Genomic DNA, 27,899 nt, shown 5'->3' with positions numbered 1-27,899 from the left:
ATTTTACAAAACCCTTTTTATGTTATATTATACTCTTGACAAAATTGCTAAATGGGGCTCGGGTAAAGGAACTTACTGTCCCCGGTGCCACTTTCCGAATGCAGACTGTATACATATTTTTGCTACCAGCGACGGCCTATCCCAACTGAAACTCGATATTGAGAGGTTTATATCAGCGGTTGTGAAAAATCCCATTACCTTGACAATTGAAATGATGCTTCTAGGAGCGACTGACCCAAACTGGAATTGACAAGGGGTGGAATTTATATTTGTGTTAATGGCTGTTTTTGGGAGGTGTATTGCATCGGCCTGATTAGATGAACTGGCACCCTCATTTCAGCAATGGCTCGCCAGATTACTAGCCGTATTTAAGCTGGAAATTGCAATCTATAAAGGGAAAGGTAGAAGGAAACGCACTGCTGGCCTGAAAATCTGGGCTCCGCTACAAGAATGGTGTGATAATCAAGACAGAAATAATAATAATAATAATAATAATAATAATAATAGGCAACTCCTTCAAACCTAACCTAGATCTATTGGTGTCACTCTTAGTGAAGTCTATATATGGGGTTTAACTATTAAACCATGTAATAACTGGACAGAAGAACTGGTAACTGCTCTTGTATCTGTATTTGAACTGGCAATGGCCTCTGTATTCTTATTTGAAGATTTTTATGCTGTGCTATTTCTATACATGTGTCTAGTTTGATGTAGCTTGCTTTATTATTTTCCAATGCCAGTTCTGTGATTGATTTAAGGGCACAGCACACAGTTATTTTACGGGGCCAAACGATGCATAATGTGGTATTCATAGTGTATATTTTTCTTTCTTTATCTTCTCTTTTCCTTTAGAAGTCTGCCAGACTAAGGGGTGGGGGAGGGTTAGGGGGTTACGATGAACTTTCACAGTGTAAATTTATGTATTCTAGGATTTTATACAAAAATCATTTTTAAAAAAAAGTAAGTATGAGGTAGGACAGGATCTGATGTGTGTAGCATGTTCTAATAGTGAATTACAGCCATTTTCGTTTTTCACTTTTGAAGGCTATCTGTTCTCATAGGTCAGAATGGGCACTTAGATTATTACATTCTTGTAATCCTAACTGACTTAGGGAACATGGTAGAAATTTGAATTTAGTATGCCTGAACTTAGAATAATAAAACACATCTTTAAGTGAAGTTTATTTTAATATTCTGTGTTTGCAAATACCACTTTTAGAAAGCAGGTATTTGCTTGCCTAACCATTTGAGCCTGCCCCTGCTGGGTTGTGTGTTCCTTGTCTGGGTTTGGGAGTGACAGGGCTGGGGGATTCCAGGAGACAGGCTGGGGCAGCCTAGTGGTGAATAGAGATCTGCATCTAGATGGGAGGGAGGAGTTGCACCTGGGGCCTGAATAGGGCTGGGCCTTCCCTATACAATGCTGGCTGCACCCCCTGTGGCTTGTCTGATGTCTCTGCCCTGCACTGTGAAAGGAGAGGAGGAATCATGTCAACAGAGTGCCCCAGAGCTGTATCTTCCCTCCCCTGTGCTGACTTCACCTCCTCTGGGGCGGCTGATGTCTCTGCCCTGCACAGTGAAAGGAAGATGAGAGTTATGTAAACAAAGTGCTCGGGAACTGTTTTGGACTAGGCAGAGGCCTCTCTGCCTTCAGAGAACAAAGTATTTTGGGGTATCATTATTGAAACCCTAATCCCAAGAAATGAGATCACTTCTGGACAAGAAACCTTTCTGCCAAGGAGAAGAGCCAAGGAAGCTGCAGGAGTTTGGACTGCCCCTCTGCCAGTTTGCTGTTTGCTGTGTTGGCCTGCAGTGGTTGCTTCATTGCCAAGGGTAAGGAGAAGGAACTTTGTTACAGAATATTCTCCAAGGGCTTGAACTGTGCTTGCCTCCTGCTGAAGTCTCCGGGACAAAAGACTTCACCTCCAGCTCCCTCCTGAATTTCCTTGCTGGGAATTCTGACTCCAGTCACTTGCCTGCCACTTGGAGCTGGAAGCACGACGCATCGAGAAGAAGCGTGTCGCCGCTGCAGCTGGAATCATCGCAACGCCGGAGAAGCGGGCCTTCGTCGCATCTCCCTGGAAGCGTGTGTTCAGCGAAGCTGCCTGCTGTTGCATCACCGGAGCAGCGTGACGCCATCGAGAGAGTCGCCATCGCATCACCGGAGAAGCGTGTCTCAGGGCCTGTTGCGGCTCCAAAGTACAGAGTCGTCGCAAGGTTGACAGGGCGGCAACGCTGCATCAAGGGCGCCATTTTCTCGCATTGCAGCTAGATCATAGCATCGCATCAAGGCGCCATCTTGGTCACCGCAACAGGCACGCAGGCCAAGAATCTACACATCACCTCCGCACCGGTAAGACTTACGACGAGTCCTCTACTCTGCGTAAGCATTGAGGAAGGACGCAACCGTTCCCACGGGTCACGGAACAGACGCATCTCCCCTTTTGCAAGCCTTTTGTTCACTTTGCGTTACGCATCCAGGTACTTTGTTGAGAACTTTGTCGCATTTACCAGCAACTTGAACTCAGAGACTTTAATCATCTTTTAAGTAATCTTAAGTGTAGTATTGTGGATTTTTGTCGTTTGTGGTCTTGTGTTAATTTTATATAAAGAATACTTATTTTTATAAAACCTGTGTTGTGTCCATCTGTAGTGTTATCACTGTATTACTGTGTATATTCACAAATGCTTAACACACTGCCTCTGAGATAAGCCTGTCTGCTCGTGGCAAGCTACCAAGGGGGTGAGCAGGGGTTATGAAGGAGTGTAATCCCCTTATCCTGACTTAGAAGTAAGGGTCCCTATTTGGACAAAGGTGAATACCCTTGCCAACTAGCGAACCCCAGATCTAACAGAGACTTACTGCGATTATATTTTTTGACTTTAACAAATGTGGAACAGCCCTGATGATGTCAATTTGGTTTAATAACCAATTTCGAAACACATGTTGGCTACGGAATTAGCTACAGGATTGACTGGAATGTACACTGTATTCGATGAATGACTAATATCTCCTGTGGAGCAGGAGGATTAAAGGAACAAAGAAAACTCAATGAAGGAACAAGAACTCTTTTTGTGTACTCGCGTGTTTGATTGATTGAGTGCGGTGTTGCTCAGGGGTCTCATTTGCCTCAGGTTAAGGGTCTGTGCTTAACACCATCGCTGCTTATGGTTTTCCCCTCCTGTGCTGGATCCCAAGTTATTCCACTGTTCATGACGAGCTCAGCTCGTCATGAGCACAGCTCAACCGTGCCTCATGACGTGCTGAGCTCGTCATGAGCATCGAAGGGGTTAACATATCTCAAGGGGATAAGTGGTCACCCTTCACCTTTGGAGCACTCTATAATTATTATTTCTAATTAAATAGGGGCACTGTTAGGTTTGCGCATAATATAACCTTTACCACTTATAACCCTTTATGATAGAAATGTTCTTGCTGTTTTCGCTGGCCATGCATCACTGCATTCCTTTTTGCATTCTGTGTAGTTACCTTTCATATTTTATGAACTAGACTAGGATTTTCTTTAAATAAACATTTTGAAGTATTGCTCATGTTTCTTTGTGCTACTTTGAGTGTTATTCAACAATAAAAGGGGGTTTTATGTTCCAATGTGTCCTTAAACTAATCTTGTGGGACTTACTGTTACCAGACCCACTTCCTGCATAGTATCTCTAAGCAGAAGGTCTATGGATGGCAGTCCAATTGGATTTCTAATTTGTATTGGTACAAGTCTTTGCAGGGGATGTTAAAAATCCTTTGTGCCAATAGCACTGGTTGAACACCTCCATTTTAATTTGCAGGTATAGAATACGCACATAGGTCAGCAAGCTCACCCCAAACCTGACTGAACATAAATCAGTGCACACAAAGCTCTGTCAGTGTAACTCATACAAATAACGTGGGCAAACACAAATTCCAAAATGCTCTTCAATTCTTGCCTGCAGTTGCTCAGTGTACAACTGGCTCTGTTTGTGTACTAGGGGCCCGACGTTAGGAGGAGACTCCTAGAGCCAAGGGTGATCAGAAGCTTTTGGGAAGCGATGGTTAGCAGGAGCCTCCAGGAGATGAGGGTTAGCAGTAGCTTTAGGAAACGGAGGGTGAGAAAAAGCATCTGGGTATTTAATTTGATGGGGGGAGGGAGAGACAGGAAACTCTGGGAACTTCAGAGGCCCTAAAGAGATATGGGTGAGCCAGAACCTTGGGGCCAAACTGAGCAGGGTCCTTGCTAGGAACCTGAGAATGAGTGGAAGGCTGTTGGACTTGGGCACGAGCAGGAGTATCCGTAATATCACATCCAATATGCGCCTGATGATAAATTGAAGTCTCCTGATCAGAGGGTCTAAATCTAAATAATCTTCTGTGAGGATGGCGGTTTGTGGAAATCACTGAGAAACAAGGCAGATTGTTCCCGTTGGAGGGAAGAGAATTCGGAGACCTAGGTGTGCACACTGATGAAGAAACTCAAGGGTGAGGAACAGCTTCATGGCCCAGAGGAGGATACTTATAGCCTTGATAATTAACTTTCTCTGGTTATCCATGCCGTTTCTGTTCATTAGAGAGCAGAGACATATGTGATCCATTTCTCAATTGGTACATCATTCACTCTTGAATGGCCAGTGTTGTCTAGTTTATTTATGTATTCGCAGAATTTTGCTTGGTTGTGAGGACCTAACAGTATGTACATGGATCCATTATGCTTCCAAGATATTTGGCTTTGCCTAACCACAGTAACTCATGATGCACGTTTCTTAAGCTTTGTTTCAGTGTCTTGTTTCTTCAATTCTGGAAAATTAATATTTTTCGTTATGTATGTCCCATTATACACCCTCTGTTTCACGTCCCTAGCTCACCATGGTAGAAACTAGAAAACACGGGCACATGAACGTAAGGTCGCACTCAACGTGCTACTTCCTCTATTTACAACCACGTATTCTTATGTCCGAGCCGATTCCGAGAAACGAGCCCCGTCGCAACCACGTATTCTTATGTCCGAGCCCATTCCTAGAAACGAGCCCCATTGCAACCACACATTCTTATGGTCAGGTCGATTCCGAGAAATAAGCCCCTGTTTGCCAAGACACAACGACCAATTCCGAGAAACCAGGGCCTGTTTTCTAAAGACACGACACCAGACATCCTGTCAACGACCAGTTCTCTTTTCTCTCTCTCTTATCTAAGGAACCAGCCTAGGGTTATTTCTCAACGCTCTGCCTCTGCCGTGACTTCCTCATGATTAAAAACACAGTCACGCTTCTTCCTGTCATGACTTTTGTATGATTTTGACACAGTTACGCTGCCATGACTTCTGTAAGATTACGACACGGCTATCCGAGTTTTGCTCAAGGGAAGCTCCTTCCTCTTTTCTATGTCTAAAGTGTATAAATACCATGTTTTCTTTGATTAAATTAGAGACTATTCCCGAGCCTCCTTAGGTGACGGAGCTCTCCCTTAACTCGAGTTACTGAATAAAGACCCTTGAATGCTAACCACCACGGACTCTGCTCTTCATGCATGACCTTATTGATATTATAGAAATTCCGATCAAGGTAAATTACTAAAATATTTACCACAGTAAATTGGCGCCCGAACAGGAACTTCCCTTTCTCCCCACACGCCGGTGATGCGGACCCGAACCTGTCTCTCCAGATACTGACGGACTTCAACGTGCACACTGCAGGGTGTTCCTGCATGAACTTCGTGTCGAAGAGGGACCGAGCCGCGGCCTAGCCATCCATACGAGGCGGTAAGGAAGACAGCGGAAGTCTCGACCCAGAGCCCGAATCTTGTGAAGTGGCCGAGTCCGAGGTCTTCAGAACCCCGACAAGTCCCCCGATCAAGAGCGCAGCGCAACTAGTCCAGTGTCCAGATCTTCGAGATCTTCAAGTTCTCTGCACCTCGGCGAGTACTGCTGGGGTGTATCAAGACGGGTTCTGATTTATTCAGAGCACAGTCAAGACGGGTTCTGATTTTTCAGAGCACGGTCAAGACGGGTTCTAGGTTTCTAGAAAACGGTATGTTTGTATTCTGATACTCGGGATATATCAAGTTATCAAGTGTAAGTTTTTGTTGTTTGTTGTCACAATGCCTTTGTTTTCAAAGTTGTGTAAACTGGGTACCCGGAGGGGGTTACTGGAACAAGATGTACCAGTCCCACCAAAGGATACTCCTGGTTTTCTTATGTATACGAAATATGGAATTAGTGCTGTTTTGTACTTGGATTTGTGGAAAGAGTACACTCAAGATTTAGAAATTGCGATTAGATGGCCAAAGAGTGGCACATGGGATTTGAATTGTATCATGGCAGTTGAAAAGAAATGTTGGGAAAAGAAAGCAAGACCCTCAATGTTAGAGAGTATCGAATTATGGCGAAAGGAAGCACATCGAAGGGAACAGAAAGAACAAAGGGAAGTAGAGAAAGCAAATAGAATGTCAGAAGAAAGTAAGATGAGAAAGTTACGAGAACAGAATGCGGATATTAATTTTGAACAAATAAAGAGGAAGGCCTCGGCCTCCGTGACGGGTATGTATCCCGTCCTTTCACAAAAGACAGAGTCCGATGATAACCCTAGTATTCCCACAGCACCTCCATGTCCTAAAATTCCTTCTGCTCCCAAAGACTTCATTACCACCTATTTAATAGAACCACCTCCTGCTTATACTAATCAGACAGTCAGACGGATAGTTACTCAGACGGAAACCATCCCTGATACTTCAGATGGTGTTCTGCCTATGTTAGAATGTGAATTCGACCCGATTCCAGGAGAAGGTTCACAAGCAGATGTCTCCGATTGCTTACGCAAAGCTTTAGAAGGCATACGGGAGGTACCAAATATCACAAATTGCCTAAATAAAATTTACGAAGCTCTCCGAACAGGAGAAAATTTAGAAGTCCTACAAGAAACTATTAAAAATAAACCTATCGCTCATAAAAAGTGTCTCTCAGGATTTATGATTACTTGCTTTATCCGTATGATATAAAATGCAGGGAAAAAGGTTCCCGACGACTTACTTCAGCTAGATCAAGCAGTGGTAGCGGGGAATTATAATAAAATAAAATAAATTGATTTTTTCATCCCTCTCTTTACCAGTAAGGTTTCCGACTCTCATCAGAAAAATGCCCCTACCCAAGAGACAGAGAATGGGGGTACAGATGAAGAAGGAGCTGCTTTTCAGGGATCAGTACGTTCTCCTATCCCTCGCTCCCAAAGTAGCGGACAACTTAGGAATAAGTCTAAAAAATGATCAGCTTCTTCAGACCAATCATTTCAATTAACACAAGAGGCTTTAGATGACTGGATGGACGACAAACCTCTACTCACCACACGAGAAAAAGAACTTGCCCGATCAAGCACCCATTGGGTGTCCCAATACTCTATATATGGCCCTGACAGTCGCCCAAATCTTCTTATCGTTCCCCATGACATCTCAAAGACTAGCCAGTATCTATATGGTTCAACATCTCATTACATTGTATGAAGCCACTAGCCACCCACCCAAAATGTTACATCCTCTCTTAAGAGACTGTCTAGAGGGGAGGTGGGTGACAAGGGGACAAGAATTCCTAAACATTTTCCTAGACCAACGACAGCGATATGTCCAATACCATTCTAATGTTTATGACTCAAATCCTCCTCAGTATGACCAAGGTCAATTTCCTCTCCGAGAAGTACATCCCGTTGTAGATTCTGGAGGAAAGCTACAACAAACATTTGTCTACACTCCCCTGACAAAAATAGAGATATTAGAAATGAAGAAAATGGTCCCTTCTCATGAAAAAGATCCCACGGGTTTCCATAGGGAACTCAGACATCCTTCAAATGGGTTCCTTTACTTATAAGGATCTCAATATTCTCCTTAAAGTCTTACTGCCTCAAGGAACATATGACAAACTAAAAGGGAAAGATTGGGAGGTAGAAGGGAAAAAGATAGCATGGACAGCTTGAGAGACAGAAGAAAATACTCGTGCTCCTGGACAAGGCTTGGGACCTCTAGTCCTAGAACTCCCTCGCCTTCTCCCGAAAATACTTTCTCAGTTATTGACCACTAAAAAGGAACATTGGGATGCTATCTCTGCATGCAAGCAAAAACCAGATGAGGATGTAGGGGACTATTATACCAGACTAGAAAAATGTTTTCTTATTAATAGCGGTCTCGCCTCAGGTGGAGACGCCTATAGTCGATTGTTTGTTTCGAAGCTTGTAGAGAATGCCTTACAACAAATAAAAGACAGAATATTAAAGGTTGAAAGTACTTGGCAAGCAAGTTCCCCTTCACAAGCACTTCAGATGCTCCAGTACCATCAGAATAGGATTAGAGACGAACATGAACAGGAGAAAAAGAGGATAAAAGATACTAAAATGAAAGTACTGGTAGCACAGACCAATACAATTCCTCAGACTCATAAGCAACGTCCAGAAACACAAGAAAAGGTTACTTGTAACTATTGCAAAAAGCCTGGACATTTTGTACGTGACTGTCCAGTCTTACAACATAATATTGCTACTGGAAAGACACAGCCTCGCCCCTATACCACTCATCCCTCTGCCCCAACATCAACTCCCCCAGCTGATACTACACTAGCAACACAACTCTATCAGTTTCCCGTGGCATCCTATCCTGAATTCCCTACAATTTTATGAGACAGCTGGGAGGAACACGACAGTCGTCCACTAATCCCGGTCCCGGTTGACCAAAAGGGTCCCTATGTACATGCCAATCTCTTGGGTAAAGAAACAAAATTTCTAATTGACACCGGGGCCAGTAGGACGACAGTACAACACAATGAAGTTCCCAAGGTACCCCTCTCTGGCTCAAATAGTATGTCCTTGGGTTTCTCAGGTACACCAGTCATTAACAAAGTTTCTGAACCAGTATCACTTCAGGTTGGACCTCTTACAACTTCCACCGATCTAGTACTTACTAAATCCTGTCCTGAAAATGTACTAGGCATCCAAACATTGAAGGAGCTAGGTGCTGTGATATGCTGTTCCCCGGATGGAATATGACTATTCCTCTGAGATTTCAAAGGTCAATTCACGACACGCGAGTTAGATGTCAGATTAAGGGACATTCCTACTACATTATGGGCTACGGATCCAACTGACGTAGGGTTCATGGATATAACACCGCACTTAGTCACGTTGAAGGAAGGTGTTGTCTTACCTCGTCTTCGCCAATACAAATTACCTCCAGATGCGGAACAAGCCCTTATTCAGATTATCGATGACTTGATACAACAAGCATTTACAATGCAACGGTCTCGGCATTGCAAAAGTTAGAGCTATTAGCATTGTAAATGAACGCGAGTTTAAGGTCTTGACATTGTAAATGACAAGGTCTTTTATTTATGTTTTAAAAACCAAAACATAAACAAAAGTCATTGTTATTTACAATGCCAATAGCTCAAAGTCGCGTAAATGCAAGACCTATTACATTGCAAATGCTTGTTTTCAAATGTTGGCAACTGCGAATTTAATTAACTGTCGTGGACCATTGCACTCTTGCAGTGTCAGCCATTATGTCAGTTGTGGTTAATCGGTGCTAAAGTGTACATGCGGTGGATTCGCCTCCACTGCCTGAGAGTGGGAAAGTTAGATGTAATATGCAACTAGTCCAGCACAGAATGTTTTTGAAAAGAAGCACATAGTGCCGAAAACGGAAAGAGACAGGTAGTGTAACCGAGGAAAGAAAAAAGTAGACTATACAGGGTATGAAAGGATAGAGAATGGGAGACAGACAATGCGTGAGAGGTGCCTGTGGTATTTCTAGAGACCCCTTTGACTAAGTCTTGCCAACCCTGCTTAATTTGAGCCAGTGGTTTCCGGTGCTCCACGCAGCTCTTAATTGTCAGCACTGGTGCTTGTGACAGTCTGCCACATGGCGGCGCTGTCTGGCACATCACCGCCGCAGACGTATAAACTACTATGGTATGTGCGCGCAAACACACACCGGACACTGCTAACTCTCGGATGATTATAGCTCACCTGCAAAAAGTGCTGAATTATAGAACAGTATTTTGCAAACTTCAGAAGTACATTACAAAACATCTGCACACAGTGCCGACCTACACATCATCATAAGCGTGCACATGCTTCACAAATACACACAGCGGTGACCTGCTGATGCTTGCGGCATACTGCTGACTCGGCAATGATTAACGGCTCTATTAATAGAACTGCCCAGTGTTTGGAGAGAATGGAAAGGACAGGAAGGACTGCTTTCGTTCAACGTAAACAGCTCGTCTTGCACTTGTAAATGCGACCATGGGGCTGCAAACACATGGGATGCGTGGGGTCTTGGGCGCATTCTCTCGGATGGTTGTGTTCTTCATTAGGGAGGGTGTAGAGGCGGTAAGGTTTATAGTAAGAAGAGGAAAACATGCACGGGCCGTACAAAAACAAGCGCACACTGGTACAGTCGACCTCGACCTCAAACACGAGGGCATACTGCGCTCAGATTACTGTAGGCACACGCATGAATCCCGGTCTGTCGCCTCTGTCACACATTACTAAACCCCGCAGATTAGCGCTGCAGAGATCATTTACAAGCCCTGCCTACCATACAGCATAAAATACGAAGGATACTCATTGAACCCTCAGGAATCAACATCAGGACAGAGCACTTAAGGGGCGCGCAGCGTTTGTTCCCAGGCAGGTCTGCCATAAGCAGAAGTGCTAGCTAACCTTTAGTGAAACAGCAGATAGAAAGGCAATCAAGGAATGAGACTATCCGCCTCAAAAGCAGCAGCATTAGACATGTGTGTTTCAAGAGTCACCCTTCCTGCTCTCAAATGTCTGACTTGACACACACACAAAAGTACCATAATACGAGACCGGCTGACCAGGCTCAAAATCAGAGTCCATGTGACGCAACACTTGGAACAACACTTAAAACAAGGTCTCTCTCGGCTAGTCTACAGGGAGGCACCGAATAACCACTTGGTCATGCACAATTATTTCTAAAAGCAGATAAAAGAGGGAAGCGCCGGCAGTATCATTCACTGACGCCCTAATCGGCATACTTTGTAATTTGAATCCAGCCTGCATTCCACGCTCAGAGACGACACAAACAAAAAAAAAAAGCATGGCTGATTATCAGCGCCGCGCTCCTCTCTGCAGACTCCCCCTGCATTCCAGAGAGGCACGCGACGCGATCCGGTCAGCCCTGGAATGCTGTGGAGACAAGACATGGCCGCGCGCACAACGTTATCCTATGGGAAAACACTGCGCGCGGCCAGGTCTTGTCTCACTTCGGTGTTCTCAGACTGCTGAGACGCCGACAATAGTTCTCTGGTGAGAACGCGCTTTAAGCGCTTTACTAGCCGAGACCTAAAAAGGAGGCAGGTAAAGGAAAAGGCGGCAGACGGGCATGCAAAGGAAAAAGGCACAAGGTTGCCAGGTAAAGGGGAGAGAGGGTGAAAGAGGGAAAAAGCAACAGAGGGGGCGTGGGAAAGGGTAGTAGAGGGGATGATAAAAGTAAACCTGGTTGACTGAAAGACTCTGAAAGACTCTGAAAGGAGGGTGCTGACGAACTCTTGTCTGTGACCTGCTAAGAGTCTGTAAAGACCCTGCAGCTTGCACGCTGGTAAAGGCTGGGTGAAACACTGAGCCCCTGCCAGTATGTATTCGATCTCCTGAATAACAGCCCTACTTATCGTGCTGGTGGATGAAGTTATTTAAGGGGACACTGGACTACACATTGGTACCGCCACATTTGGAGCCTAAACCCCTGTCTGTGCAATCCTGCGCGTGCTCCTCGCCTTTGACCAGTCACCCTGGTTTGCCTGTGACAAGTACCCTATATTCTAGTGACTACCCACTTCTCTTACCTCCTGTGTAGTGTACGTTCCTCATTGAGCCCAGACTCCCTCTGGACCGTCCTCCGTGTCAAGCCCTGCGCCTTTCCTTTCCGTGACTAGATCCCCCACGCTGCCTCGAAGCACCCTCCTTAACAGTTCTAGCCCCCTCCCTCCGTGCCTAGAACTATTCCACATCTGTGCATGTGGGCAGTCTCTCTTATTGCATTTGACCCCCCCTCCCCACTGTGGCCATTCATCTCGTGCCTTTGGGATCACTCGCCTCCATCTACTATATGTGACCTCTTGTCTCTGTGTAGGACCTCTCTCATGTAGGATCCCTGGTCCCTGCCCTATTACCACGTATATTTTGTGAGCAGGGACACTGACATCTTGCCTTTGACCCCATCCCATACCTCGGAATCCCAATGAGTGACACGTGATGTGCCTGCCTCACTCCAAGGTACCCTAATAACTTCCCCGTAACCCGGGCGCCGCGCCACCGGTTCTGACCTGTCTTCGCGCCTGCTGCAGCCCGTGCAGCCGCTGCTGCAGCTCCCGTCCGTAGTTCTGTGCAGCCTCGATGCTCTCCTGGGCTTCCTGCAGCAGGGCTTCCGCCTCCATCACCACGCTCTGTCGCCGGCTGCAGCCGCCCCTCTCCACGGGCGGATGCGGAAGCCTCTACCCGCAGAATGCCGAGGCGGCGCCGCTGCTGTCAGCCCAGCCCAGGGCTGCAGAAACATTCAGCTTTACTTTTGAGCGGGCAGCGGAACTCTCAGGCATGCGGCGTGCCTGGAGCGGCATGACGGAAGCGGATGTATGGCATTACAACGCTGGCTTTTACACCGCGTGCCATTACAACGCTGTTTTTACAATGCAAGTTGTTACAACGACTTGCGCTGTAAGGGCTGGATAGTGGAATAGTTTAATTTTCTATTCCAACTCCAGCCCACATTACAGTAGGCTGGGCGCTATTGGATAGGGAATTACCTATTCCCTATCCAATAGCGCCCTCCAGCGCAAGTCGTTGTAACGACTTGCGTTGTAAAGGCAGCGTCGTAATAGCAGCACGGGGTAAAGCCCGCGTTGTTAAGGATGTTTCCCGACGGAAGCATGTGACGGAATGTCGTACGCGTAGGGTCTCAGATACAGACAGGGAATTTTTTTTTTTTATTATATTTAATGCGATTTTATATAGCGCGAACTTTACCCAAAGGTGTCAGCGCGTTTTATAAAAGGACCAGTTACATTACATAAGGACTTCGGAGTCCATGAGTTACATAACGGACACAAACAGAACAAGGTCAATTTGAGATTCGGGGCGTGTTTTTCGCCCTCTCCCCTTCCCATTGGCTGGAAGGTAAAATTCCAGCCAATGGGAAGAGGAGAGGGCGGGACTTAAAGAAAGACCCAGAAACGCCCCTGAATCGCGTCAAGGCGTGCCCTGAAATGAGTGACGCTCCTCTCCTCCAATGGCTGGCCAGCATTTACGAGGCCAGCCAATGGAGAAGAGGGGCGTGTTCAGGCCCCCATACTACACACATAAGATTTCGGCTCCGCCCACTGCTTACGCAGTGCGACGGTAGCGGAAACCTAAAAAGGAGTAGTCAGAGAAGTACCATCCAACATATGTAATTCACCAGTTCTACCAGTGCGAAAGAAGACAGATGACGGTGCACCACCAGTTTACAGACTTGTGGTAGATTTACGAGAACTCAACAAATGTGTGGTACCACAGTACCCTGTGGTCTCAGACATCAGCACTCTGCTAACAGCTATAAATCCTGATGCAACACATTTTACAGTTATTGACCTTAAAAATGCCTTCTTCAGTGTACCCAGATAGTCAGTATCTATTTGGGTTCAAACTACAAGGTCGTAGTTTCTGTTTCACAAGAGCTCCTCAAGGGTACACAGAAAGTCCCAGTATCTACAGTCAGGCACTTAAAGACAACTAGATGACATTGTTCTGCCCTCTAATACGACATTGTTACAATATGTCGATGACTTACTGATCACTGCACACTCCGAACCGGAATGTGAACAAGCCTCACGAACTGTCCTAATGTTCCTTGCACAGCATGGCCACAAAGTATCACCCTCAAAATTACAATTGTGTTTACAGCAGGTGGCATACTTAGGACACCTGCTGTCAAAGGAGGGTAGGGCACTCACACCTGAAAGAATCCAACTCATTTTTAACATTCCTGTCCCTAAGACACAGAAAGAAGTCCGGGCTTTTATTGGACTCACTTCCTACTGTAGTCAGTGGATTCCCCAGTTCGCCTATCTAGCCAAACCTCTGATACAATTAACGACCACCGATTTTGCCACTTCTTCTCCATTGCCATGGACACCTGATCATACTTTTGCTTTTGACACTCTCAAACAAGTATTATGCTTTGCAACTGTCCTAGCTACACCTGATTATGCCAAACCTTTTGTCCTTTTCGTCACGGAACGGGAAGGTACAGCCTTGTCAGGACTCACACAAATGCAGGCCAATAAACATCGTCCCTGTGCTTATTTTTCCAGTACTCTTGATCCTGTTGCAAAAGGTCTGCCTGCCTGTTTAAAATCCGTTGCAGCTACAGCTCTGGGAATTCGACAAAGTGATTCCATAGTGCTAGGACATCCTCTTGAAGTACAAGTCCCACATGCAGTAGAATTACTTCTGAATAGGACACAGACACAACACTTGACCATAGCTCGTCTCATAGGTTATGAAATCACATTGTTCCAACCCCACATTATCATCAAACGATGCAATATCCTCAACCCAGCTACACTGCTACCCTCTGTTCCCGAAGACAACCAAACTCACGACTGCCTAGAGATAGTCGAACTAGTCACTAAACCCCGGTCTGATCTTGTAGACGTACCTCTAAGTACACCGGAACACACACTGTTCGTAGATGGTTCCTGCATGCACCTCCAAACAGGCGAGCTTTCAGCAGCTTATGCTGTCACTGCAGAGAATATGGTCCTCCTAGCAGCCAGAATACCCGTACGTTCAGCCCAAGCAGCAGAACTCCTAGCTCTTACCCAAGCATGTGAATGGTCCAAAGGAAAACGGGTCAACATCTACACCGATTCGCAATATGCGTTCGGGGTTGTCCATAATTTCGGGACCCTTTGGAAAGAGAGAGGTTTCCTGACCGCTCATGGAACTAAAATACAACATGGGGACCTCATTCTTCAACTGCTAGAATCAATACACAAACCCACAGAAATAGCTATACTGAAATGCAAGGCACACACAAAAGTCATGGACTCCATTAAACGAGGCAATGCTCTGGCGGATGCCAAAGCTAAACATGCTGCTCAGACAGGAACACTGAATACTGAAACTACTATTAAGACTGTTTATCCAGTTATCGACCCCACCAAAGATGTAGTAGACATCCAAAACCAAGCTACAGAAACCGAAAGGAGAAAATGGGAAGAAGAGGGAGGTTCTCACACAGATCAGGGCTGGGTAACAAAAGATAAATCCAAATGGTTTCTCCCTGACATAAGGGTTCCCGTAATCATAGAAACTGCCCTTGGTCCTGCACATCTAGGAGAAAAAGGAATGTTGGACAGTCTGAATTTGGTATGGCATAACAAGCATCTGTCCTCAGCAGCCAAACAAAAAGTACGAACCTGTATGATTTGCGGTCAGTTCAATCCAGGGAAAAGTGTCTCAGTTGAACAAGGAGGGTTCCATCCCCCTAATCACCCCTTTGAAGTCCTCCAAATGGACTACATACAGATGGAGAGATGTTGAGGACATAAATATGTCCTCGTAGTAGTCTGTACCTTGACCCGATGGACTGAAGCATACCCCGTCCCAGACTACGGTGCCCAAACGACAGCTAAACAACTAGTTAGAGAATTTTTCCCCCGATATGCGTTGCCAAGAGTCATATACTCTGACAACGGACTATCATTTTCCTCTAAGCTAATGGAAGCCGTTTCCTTACTGTTAGGATACACCTGGAAATTTCACTGTGTTCGACACCCCCAAGCAGCAGGCTTGGTCGAACGACATAATCAGACTCTAAAGACCAAATTAGCAAAAATTTGTGCTGACAAACAAATAGACTGGGTTACAGCTCTTCCGGTTGCTCTCTTTTATATGCGAATGGTGGCACATTCCCGGACGCGTATGTCCCCCTTCGAAGTCACATATGGGAGACCTCCAAATATCTGGGGCGTCCCATCCCCTAAAAAGTTAACTGACATTGATTCGAATGTTTTGACAGATTACCTAGCTTCCTTGATGTCTGCACTACGTTCCTGTCGTTCGCAGGTGGCTGCAGCCTTTCCAGACAAAACAACGCCCGAGGAACACGCCATCCAACCCGGCGACTGGATACTCGTGAGGAATTTTGATCGTGCCAGTCCCCTGGAAAGAAGGTGGCCGTCTCCCAAGTTGGTGCTACTCACAACGAGGACTGCAGTCAAGGTCGAAGGACGAAAAGGATGGCTCCACATCAGTCATTGAAAGAAGTTCTTCGGATCAACTCCTACTGGCACTTTTGCTAACCCCGAAACAATAGACACTGAAGCGACAGACTTTGTTTCACCCCTTCCTGAACTTTACCCCCAAGACGAGTACAGATCGCGGCTGCGATCCCACCAGAAACAAGCTAGAAACATTGCATCTGACCTCGACCTACCGGTGGCTGAGGGTTGCTGGGAAGTGTCTGGTCACGTATGCACTATTGACTTAAACTAGCGACGAACCATGGAAAATATATTCAAATCCGTAAAATTATTATATAACAAAGTTTCAATTTTCCTCTCTATCATGATTCTCATTTTCTGTATCACGGCTTGCCTAGGCTGGTTCCTTCATCTTGCTTTTCCACCTGTTTCCCCCACACATCTGAACAACACTGCTATGCATTCACATGTAGATCTCCCACCACATCTTGAAAACAGAAGAAAATAATTTTTCAATAACACTTTCATCTCCACCCTCCACCAACATCAAATGGTTATTAACAAAACCAACTGTTTGGTCTGTGGTTTAATGCCACATTCCGTACACGGAGGAATGCCTTTTATTCCTCTCCCTTTCGGCTATGCTGGATCTACCTACACATTCTCTATGATATTCTCAGCTTCTGTTAGAAACATTCCTAAGACCAAGGCCAAGAACACTAGTACCTGGAACGAGATCAAAACCAAGACAGTACGAGCCGTTGAAAAGATGGTAAATTTCACCACGATGTGGGGACGAGCAGATAATGAGAATACCAGTTATTCCCTTTTTAATGACACTACCTCCTTTAGGGAAACGTTTTCCGTCCAAAAAAGACAGACAGACAATCAGGGAGGATGGGCTGTGCCCCATAAGGGCCTATTTTGTGTAAGAGGAAAGGGCAAGGGTCAGAAAATGGGAGACAGCGAGTGTAATAAGACATACACCCTACCTGACCTTAATTTCCCAACGATGGCCACGGCCCCCAACACCTGTTTTATCTGTGGACCCCACGCCCGTACTTAGCTACCTCAAGGCTGGTCCGGGAAGTGCTACCTTGCATTTCTACTTCCCCCTACTTACACCGCCCCGACAGATTACTATCTAAGTGATCCTCCGACCGTAATTAATAGACGGCGAAGGGGGGTCCTAGATGCTGAGGACACAGCGGACCAAGAGGCTGGCGATTTCTTCAAAGGAATTATCCCTTTCTGGGGACCTATGATCAACAGCCGCCACATAAGACAACTAACTCGTGTAGTTCAGGGAGCCATAAACGAGACCGCTGGTGCGTTAAGCAACATCGCGGCTGAGATGGCTTCCGACAGACTCATGACGTTGCAGAACCGTATGGTTGTAGATATCATATTGGCTGACCGTGGTGGCGTATGCGAACTGATCGGGTCCAGCTGTTGTATATACATTCCAGATAATGCACCCTCTGTGTATTCTGCTATTTCCCGCCTTCATGTACTTTCCAGAAAGCTAGATGCAGACACTGATGCCTGGTCCCTGGCGGGATGGTTCTGGGGCCTCCTGTCCTCATGGGGATGGAAGGCACTTACAGTCATAGGTCTCGCCCTAGCCATTCTCTACACCTGTTGCCTCTGTATTCAGTGTGGCCCAGCACTCTGTAGTTTCTGTATCACTACTTGCATTCCCAGACCCCAAACTAGAAAGAAAAGGAAGGAAGAGATCATGTTACAGGAACAAGTAGACAACTTAATGAACATAGAGGTAGATTAAGAAAAACAATGTTAAAAGGGTGTATTATGGGACAAGGAGGGAATGTGGAAAATGAATATTTTTCGTTATGTATGTCCCATTACACACCCTCTGTTTCACGTCCCGAGCTCACCATGGTAGAAACTAGAAAACACGGGCACATGAACGTAAGGTCGCACTCAACGTGCTACTTCCTCTAATTACAACCACGTATTCTTATGTTCGAGCCGATTCCGAGAAACGAGCCCCGTTGTAGCCACGTATTCTTATGTCGAAGCCGATTCCGAGAAACGAGCCCCGTTGCAACCACACATTCTTATGGTCAGGTCGATTCCGAGAAATAAGCCCCTGTTTGCCAAGACACAACGACCAATTCCGAGAAACCAGGGCCTGTTTGCTAAAGACACGACACCAGACATCCTGTCAACGACCAGTTCTCAACCAGTTCTCTTTTCTCTCTTTCTCTCTCTCTCTTATCTAAGGAACCAGCCTAGGGTTATTTCTCAACGCTCTGCCTCTGCCGTGACTTCCTCATGATTAAAGACACAGTCACGCTTCTTCCTGTCATGACTTCTGTATGATTTTGACACAGTTACGCTGCCATGACTTCTGTAAGATTACGACACGGCTATCTGATTTTACTTACTTCTGTAAAATTACGACACAGCTATCCGAGTTTTGCTCAAGGGAAGCTCCTTCCTCTTTTCTATGTCTAAAGTGTATAAATACCATGTTTTCTTTGATTAAAGTAGAGACTATTCCCGAGCCTCCTTAGGTGACGGAGCTCTCCCTTAACTCGAGTTACTGAATAAAGACCCTTGAATTCTAACCACCACGGACTGTGCTCTTCATGCTTGGCTTATTGATATTATAGCAATTCCGATCAAGGTAAATTACTTAAATATTTACCACACAATGGCAACTCTTAACATGTAGGAAATTTGCTCTTTATATAGTCGACTAATGTGCGTTTAGGAAGCATTCAGGCTAGATATACAACACGAAACATAAAATGAAGTTAATCTGGTTTGACAGCCTTGGCAGATGATCTTCCAGATAAGTCTGGAAACGATACCCAATCCCTCCTTCCAGGTATGTAAGACTCTGTTTACCTCTCAACAGATGTTTTACAATCCAAATAACAGACTAACATGTCCACTGCTCAAATCAAATTTATTTCATATTTCCCTACCCTAATTCACCACTAGTCCTTTTTCGATTCCAGAGTAGCCTGCTACTCTCCGAAAAGTGCGACAGTACCTGATCAGAGGAGATAGCACTATATAAATGCAAACCATCCCCTCTTCCATCCCGCCACTATCCTTTTCAATTCAAATACAGACTAACATATCCACTGCTCAAATTAATTTCATATTTCTCTAGATTAATTCACCACTAATCCTTTTCTGGTTCCGGAGTAGCAGGTTACTCGCCGAAAAGCACTTCAACAACTCATCAGGGGTAGCAAACACTATATAAACGCATACCTTTTCCTCTTCCATCCCTTCCGTATCCTTCTTAATCAAAATAACAGGCTAACATATTCACCGATCAAATTAATCTGTTTCACTATACTAATTCACCACTAATCCTTTTTGAGTTCCGGAGAAGAGTTCTACTCGCCGAAAAAGCACTTTGCCGCCTCGTCTGGGGTAGAAGCACTATTAAAATGCAATTATAATACAAAACAATAAACAACATCAAAAGACCTCTGGTATTGTTGCAAAGGTATAGTGACACTAGCCCAAAATGAACATACTGGTACCAGGCGTGGTGCGTCCATAGGGGCGTGGGGGCGTAGCCCCCCGCCCGCAGCCGCCCGCAGGAGACACCGAGGGAGAACTGACAATGCATGCCAGTCAACATGACGTCGGGAGGCGTCATGTTGATTGACATGATTGTCACCAGGCAGGCAGCAACACGAGTGCGCATTCGTGGGGACGGAGGGTGAATTTTTTACCCGTGCCCACGCATGCGCACTTGTGTTCGTGCTTTTTTGCGCATGGCCATTAGGAGCCCTTCGGTCTCCTAATGGGCGTGCTCTGGGCGTAGAGTAACCTGTGCCCCTGCAGCGCCAGGATTGGCTGCAAGGGGCTGCCAGTGCCATTTGACGACGTGAAGGTGCCAAGGGGTTGAGGAGAAGAGGAGGTGCGGACCCGGACTTGTTGTCATCATTCTGTGTTACACTGGTACTAATAATGTTGAAACCTACGCCCGACTAAATTAACAAGTGTTAAAATGACAACATAATGCATTAATACTTTCACAAAATGACATCCATTATGGCACATAATTTGCCATTTCTTGCTACATAATTTAGTCCTCCCTTGCCGCGTATTTAAAGTCACCCTGGCAATAGTTGTTCCTGTACATAGTCACAAATTTAAAAGTATCTAGAACAATACACAAATGACTGTGACACTCTAGAATATAAGGTCTGAGCTGTACTAATGTGTATTCGGGATTGGAGGACTCAGGTTCGAATTCCAGCTAGATAGATCAGGGAGTAATGTACCTACAGCAGTGATCTTTCTGTAACCTGCAGGTCACATAACTGATGAATGAATGATGTATGGATGCAGGATGGGTGGGTGGGTGGGTGGGTGGATGGATGGGTGGATGCATGAATGATGTATGGATGGATGCATGGATGCATGCATGATGGGTGGATGCATGAATGAATGATGTATGGATGCAGGATGGGTGGGTGGGTGGATGGATGGGTGAATGCATGAATGATGTATGGATGGATGCAGGGATGCATGCATGATGGGTGGATGCATGATGGATGGATGGGTGGATGCATGAATGATGTATGGATGCAGGATGGGTGGGTGGGTGGATGGGTGGATGCATGAATGATGTATGGATGGATGCATGCATGATGGGTGGATGCATGATGGATGGATGGGTGGACGCATGATGGATGGATGGGTGGATGCATGAATGAATGGTGGATGGATGGGTGGATGCATGAATGATGTATGGATGCATGCATGATGGGTGGATGCATGAATGATGTATGGATGGATGCAAGGTGGTTCGGGCTCGCTCGCTGCAGTGCAATATGCAAATTAGTTTACGCCCCCACCACTTCCAAATGTCACCAGCCGCCCCTGACTGGTACTAACAAAGCAAAGTTTCACGAAAGAACACTATCTGCGAATCTAGGTCATATTTTAGGTGGCCGGGCCCATTTTTGGTTGAAACCCGACCATAGGGGAAACATTCTTTGCTGTGAGCAACACAAGTTTGCAAGTAAACTGCAGTGTTAAAAATGTCGCGCTATGTGCTGCACATTAATGAAATAAAAATCTACACGTTTGGTTATGCTGTAGTATGTAAAATGATTGTTATTTTAATGCACCTATTTTTTAAAACTTGGAACCTCTGGTAAACTGTGTACATGCATGTTCACGTGTCCGTAAAAGAAGTCAGCTACTAGATCTAGTACTGCAGTATCAGCGCATAAATTACGGGTACTACAGCCAGAACTTTACAGCATTATTACGCTGCACAGTGGGGAAAATACTACGACTCAAAAACACGTGTAATACGGCACCACCTGTCCGCTACTTACGAAGACTGTCCACGAACTCAGCCTGAAGTCCGTCGTCAGTACTTGTATCTTCCAACGGATATCATTTGTATGTAGTTATAGCAATTCCGGGTCGCACAACAACCAATCTCTCAGCGAACATAATTCTAGGCGGTATCTGGGAAAGGACGGTAAAGCCAATGTGTAAGGTGAACTACGATTGGAGGATATGGGGCCCATCCTAGGCAATCCTAGCGCGCCATACAGAATTCGGAAGTGCTGATTGGCCGTTGAACGTTTGTCCGAGGCTAACGCTTTGCTTGGCATGAGAGGGGTTTAACTGGCGCTCAATCCGAATGCGAGCTTGTTGAGTTTCAGGATCACGGTTGTGCTAAGTGTAGGGTCTTTTTCTGTGTGAGTGCGCAACGATTGTTTCTTGGGTTCAGGCTGGGCGTGACAGCGCTATGTGGTGCGGTGGGACAGGTACTATACCAGGGGGGGAGGGTAGTTGTGTTGGCAAGCCTAGTATGGCTAACATTTACTGGGCTTGGAGAGTCCGTATTTTGTGTGACACTGGTTCGATTCGCACCATGTTGCTTCTTTGACTGTCCTCTGACAGCACATCAAACGGTAGAAGTATGACTGAGTACGTCGGTCCCATTTCCCATGGCTTCCATGCAAGTGACATTCTTAATGGCAACCATACACAGGCGCGGTGCCCACTGAGCTAAATGGCCCTTTGACGCCCCCCCCCCTTTCTCCTGTTGTATGCCGTAGCTTGGGCTGCTGCAGCTTCCAGAGCACAGAAGAAGTGTTACTTGATGTGTGACTGGGGCCTCAAGGTCCGCCACATCCAGAGCTTTGCACAGGTCGTTAAAAACACGTGTATACATACAGGAGAGTTTTTTAGGTTGAGCCTAGAAGCAGTGCGCATGCTGTTTTCGTCTGTGGGCTTTAAACACAACAACTCACGCCCTCCTCGTTCCATTGGCTGCTTGGTTACTGATTCTATAGTTTTCGTTGGTGATAGTGATATATATCTGGCACTGGCAGCCTTATGCAAGCGCTCCCATGCGTGGTCAATCATAAACTAATAGTCTCAAACAAGAAGCAGAATCACATCACCTGCACTTATCCTATATGGATCAAAGCACAGCTTGTTGCTCTTAAAACTGGGCGAGTGGAAATTTCGCGCTCCCTTTTACCACCCTGCACTGCTCAGCTACTTATGATAAGGAAAAGAAACCTTAATTCCTTTTTTATGTATTTCCCTCCATTTACTGCAGCACATGTGGTAATGTTCCTCTAGTGAAAAGTTCACTCGGAGACAGTGTGATCTTTTCAACATGTATTCTTAATTTTCTCTCCCTCTACAGAGCGCGGAGCAGCTGCCCGCTCTCTCTGTCGTATCGCTTCTTGTGCCTCTTGGTCCTTTGACACTCTCTCTCCTGGTATCTTCATCGTTTGGTAACTGACGTTTTGCTCTGTTGGGACTTTCCCAATTCACAACTTTGTTGCACTTCGCCATCCTGTCCTGTGACCAAATCTTCCCATCGCTGAGCAATGCAGAGCGCGTGTATGGTTCCATCACTTGCAACGGGGAGCTATATTTTCCGTCTCCTTTTTTTCTTAGTGTGGGTTGCTTGACTGTCACCCATTCCCCTCTTTCCAGAGTGGTCTCCTTGGCATTACGGCTCTTGTTGTATTGGTCTGTATATATATGGCTTGTGCTTTGTCAAGGTTCTTGCGTACCACCGCTGGGGACCATTGGCTCTTCACGATGAGGTGTTTCCACGCAAAGTTGTCCTTTGTGAAGGGTTCACGTCCACGCAGGATCCTGAACAGGCTGTATTCCGTGCTTGCAGGAGTAATTCGGTACGCCCACACTAGGCGCTAGAGCTCCTTCTCCCAGTCTTTCCCAGCTCTTATTGCAGCCTGGACTGACCCCATTATGACCCTGTTAAATCGTTCGATAAGGCCATTGCCAGCCGGGTGATATACGGTGTATGTCTCACCATGATGCCATTTCTTTCCATGAACGCTGCCCACCTTTCCGACGTGAATTGTGGTCTGTTGTCACACGTTATGCCTTTGAGGATGCCTTCCCTTAAGAACAGTTCCGTTAAGAATGCCAGTATTGTCTCCATATTCACAGTTTCGTTGACATCAACCTCTGGCCACTTGGAGTACCGATCTATGGTCACCGTGACATATTTAGGCACCCCTTGTGCATCCAGGATGGGACCCAGGATCATTGTTCCCTCTAATTTTTTTCCTCTGTGTGCGGCAGTGGAGGGTCTCTGTGCGCTGCAACCATGGCTATGTGCGCCAGGAACCGAACCTCGCATGTCTGCGGCGCCAAATGTCACTTGTTTTTGGTGCCCTCCTGCCCTCTGCCCCACTCGCTTTTGGTGCCCTTCTGCCCTCTGCCCCACTCGCTTTTGGTGCCCTCTGTCCCACTCGTTTTTGGTGCCCTCCTGCCCTCTGTCCCACTCGCTTTTGGTGCCCTCCTGCCCTCTGCCCCACTCGCTTTTGGTGCCCTCCTGCCCTCTGCCCCACTCGCTTTTGGTGCCCTCCGTCCCACTCGTTTTTGGTGCCCTCCTGCCCTCTGTCCCACTCGCTTTTGGTGCCCTCCTGCTTTCTGCCCCACTCGCTTTTGGTGCCCTTCTGCCCTCTGTCCCACTCGTTTTTGGTGCCCTCCTGCCCCACTCGCTTTTGGTGCCCTCCTGCCCTCTGCCCCACTCGCTTTTGGTGCCCTTCTGTCCTCTGCCCCACTCGCTTTTGGTGCCCCTCTGCCTCACTCGCTTTTGGTGCCCTTCTGCCCTCTGCCCCACTCGCTTTTGGTGCCCTCCTGCCCTCTGCCCCACTCGCTTTTCGTGCTCTTCTGCCCTCTGCCCCATTCGCTTTTGGTGCCCTTCCGCCCTCTGTCCCACTCGTTTTTGGTGCCCTCCTGCCCTCCGCCCCACTCGCTTTTGGTGCCCTTCTGCCCTCTGCCTCACTCGCTTTTGGTTCCCTTCTGCCCTCTGCCCCACTCGCTTTTGGTGCCCTCTGCCCCACTCGCTTTTGGTGCCCTTCTGGACTCTGCCCCACTCGCTTTTGGTGCCCTTCTGCCCTCTGCCCCACTCGCTTTTGGTGCCCTTCTGCCCTCTGCCTCACTCGCTTGTGGTGCCCTCCTGCCCCCTGCCCCTCTCGCTTTTGGTTAGCGCATTTCAACCGGGTAACTCCGGCGACAGACCGGCAGAACATTTAATATTATTACTCAATGGACTTGTGTTCAGTTAGTTGACTTGAACAAACTGAAGGATGTCGGGCAGAGTTGGAAGCCCGCGATTCGACCCCCTCCCGAGCTCCCTCCCGCAAAATTGGAAAAAGACAAACAGCGAGATAAACTTCCAGAAAACACTAAGAATCAGCGAACCCACCGTGTCCTAGAGCATTTCAAACGGCTATTAGGAACTGGCCCCTCTATCCGCCTAACCCACCACCGCCCACCTACCCCACCCAGCTTCTCACGCTAGGAAGGGTTCTGATAACTGCTCCACAGAGGCTTTTCTCCTGCTGTGCGTCAGTGGAAAGAAACAACACACTCCCAAATAAAGATTAAGAGGCCAGTGGCAGCAACACACATAAACAAGAGGAAAATTGGCACTGCCTATGCACACGCAGGAACAGACACACCAGGCAGGCAGGCTCAGCCTTCCATCTTTACTAGGTCGGCAAACTTGGAGCGATTTATATATCTGTAACAACGTCAGTGCTTGGAAGAATGCATTTGATATAGCGCCTTAAGATGCAGATATGTTATACAAAATGCTATGTTTAAATACGTTATATTATTATTAATAATAGTAATAATAAATATAATGATAAAAAATGACACCGTTCCCAAACAGACAGTATGGCTGTCAATCAATTATCGAGGGATTGAATGCTTCCGATAAAGTGTCACTCATAGTTGTTGAAATGTCACTCGAAATTACAATGAAATTATGAAAATGGCACACATAGCAATTTGTGGCGCTGGAGGCTATGAGGGAGGGCGGGGTAGACTTTGGCCTTTTGTTTAAGTATTGCTGTTAATCAGAGCCCCTTCACGGGCTCCGATTAACAGTAATACTTAAACAAAAGGCCAGAGTCTTCCCCGCGCTTTCCTAACAAAAGCGTAGGCAGTTTCCAAACACAGCGTATCACTGTTAATCGGAGCCCGTGAAGGGGCTCTGATTAACAGCAATAGTTAAACAAAAGGCCAGAGTCTACCCCGTCCTCCCTCATAGCCTCAAGCGCCCCAAGCCCTCCCCCAACCTCCTTACCTGCACGCCTCATGACCGCTCCGCCGCATTTGCGCCGCTCGCTTCTTTCAAAGCGGCCGGCGGCGCGACTTCCTGACCGTGTGCGCGCTCCACGCTAGGTGGTGCGCGGTGAGGTCAGGAGCGGTGCGCGCGCTCCTTAGAGGGAACGTAGCCCAGGATATCGATGGACACTTCCTCCCATGGGCCTGATAGACAATCATACTTTCCCAGAGGAGGGCGTAGTAGCACCTGCATTTTGTCCGCATTGCTACATTGGTCACAAAATTGCGGTGCAGCAGATACCTGCTAGCCTAGTTTCGTCAGCACTCAATCCCTCGGCTATGCCGTTCCCTGAAATGGAAGAAAGTAAAGGTGAATCGAAGATGCCTAATGATGTCCGTGTAAGGCAGGGGTACTCATAGTACGGCCCGCGGGCCGGTGGCGGCCCGGCAAGCCTTCCTTGGCGGCCCGCGGACCTTGCCGACAATCGTACCTGGGCTTTAAAAAAATATGTATTAGTGTTAGAAAACGCCGCCGCAGCAGCGCTTGACTGAGAGGACTCGGAGACTGATAATCACTGCTCCCCCGGCCCCCACAGAGCAGAGGGGAGATGCAGGGGCACTAAGAGGTGAAACACGACAAAGCCTCTGCTCTGTGGGGCCGGGCGACCCCTAGAAGCGCATTACTGCTGAGATGTGTGAAAGCGTAGTGTTGACACAGAGGACACACTCATTCTTGCACAGAGCCGCCCTCCCCCTTAGTGTACTGCTGGCTGTGATTGTGTCTCACTTTGCATCATTCCGTTCTGCACTGGGTGTTGCGTGGGCAGAGATGCCCACACCACAGAGACCCGCCACGACATCGGAAATTCGAAGTGCGCCTTGATTTCTACGTCCAGGAGAGACAGCTAGCAGGAGAAAGCCGCGAGTTCTGCCTAGTCTGCAGCCGAGGCGACAGAATGCCAGTCCTGACTCCTGAAGAGAGGCCATTGAGAACTATTAAAATGCAGAGCCTGCCATTGTCGCGCCGCGTGCACCCCGCCTCCTCGCCATTGGCTCCCAGGGTTATTAATGTGCCCGAGCACACCCTCCTTCAGGCTCTGTCCTCTTTGTCTCATTTGTCACGGAGCTGTGTGCAATAAACATCAGCTGGTACCTTGGGGTAGTGACATGTGCTGTGAGCCTGCCCCATCCTGGCCACTCCTCTGACCCCCCCCCCCCCCCCTCTCCCCCCCCTGGGAATGATAAAATCGGGGCTTCTTCCGAGTTAAGACTGCACCTCTTGTAACTTAAGTGTGCTGAGGGAGGGACCCACTTAAACAATGGAAGATTCCGAGGATGCTAAAGAGCTCTTAAACTGCACGTGTGATTAGGCGCTCACACTTATTCACTGACTTACACGAGTGTCTACAACTTTCACTTTTTAGTGGTGCATAGACATATGTGCAAAATACACTGTGGCTAATGGCACGGGTCTGTGACGTCCTCTGCAAACATTCCCAAAGGCGCTGGAAGTTTTATGCTTCGCTGCGGTACCTTGCTCTCGGCTGATATCTGGGTAACTGCTATGGGTTCAAGTGCTGCAAAGCGAAGAATAAACCCATGTTTGTCTGCACCACTCTGTGCTGGGGCATGTTTATTTATATATATTTTTTGTAGCGCACAGCCTCCTGCCGTCCAGGCTTCAGGGCGCTGTGGAAGGAATGAGGGGCTAGGCGAGGAGTAAAAGAAGTATGTCCCAGGGAACAGTCACTGCTTGCATGGGGGTACATGTACACAGGCATGTACAGAGGGTCAGCAATTTAAAGCAAGCATTGGCATAGCTAATAGGTCTTGTTGGTTTTACTATTGGTCCTATAATTATAATATGCTTTACAAGTTGGTCTGATTATCAGAAAATCAGATCCATTCTCTAAGTTAGAGAGATGGTGAGGGAGGGCAGGAGGGAGAGAGCGAGATCGAGAGGGGGGGCAGGAGGGAGAGAGAGATGGAGAGGGAGAGAGAGGGCAGGAGGGAGAGGGAGGCAGGAGGGAGAGGGAGGGCAGGAGGGAGAGGGAGGGCAGGATGGAGAGGGAGGGCAGGAGG

The 27,899-nt window shown here is 47.0% G+C and overlaps 1 protein-coding gene across 3 annotated transcripts in view; it reads right to left on the bottom strand.

Annotated features, from left to right (window-relative positions):
• Positions 1-21,692, bottom strand: part of YEATS2 (YEATS domain containing 2) — a 1,498,478-nt gene extending 1,476,786 nt beyond the window's left edge. For all 3 annotated transcript variants that reach the window (XM_086943990.1, XM_086943991.1, XM_086943992.1), the window contains exon 1: positions 21,569-21,692. The gene's annotated coding sequence lies outside the window, so the exon portion shown is untranslated. The remainder of the gene's footprint in view (positions 1-21,568) is intronic.
• Positions 21,693-27,899: the final 6,207 nt, after the last annotated feature.

Source organism: Lissotriton vulgaris, chromosome 11, assembly GCF_964263255.1.
Source record: "Lissotriton vulgaris chromosome 11, aLisVul1.2, whole genome shotgun sequence".
Lineage (NCBI taxonomy): Eukaryota > Metazoa > Chordata > Amphibia > Caudata > Salamandridae > Lissotriton > Lissotriton vulgaris.
The sequence above is the reverse complement of the archived record's forward strand: the minus strand, read 5'-3'. Positions and strand labels throughout refer to the sequence as shown.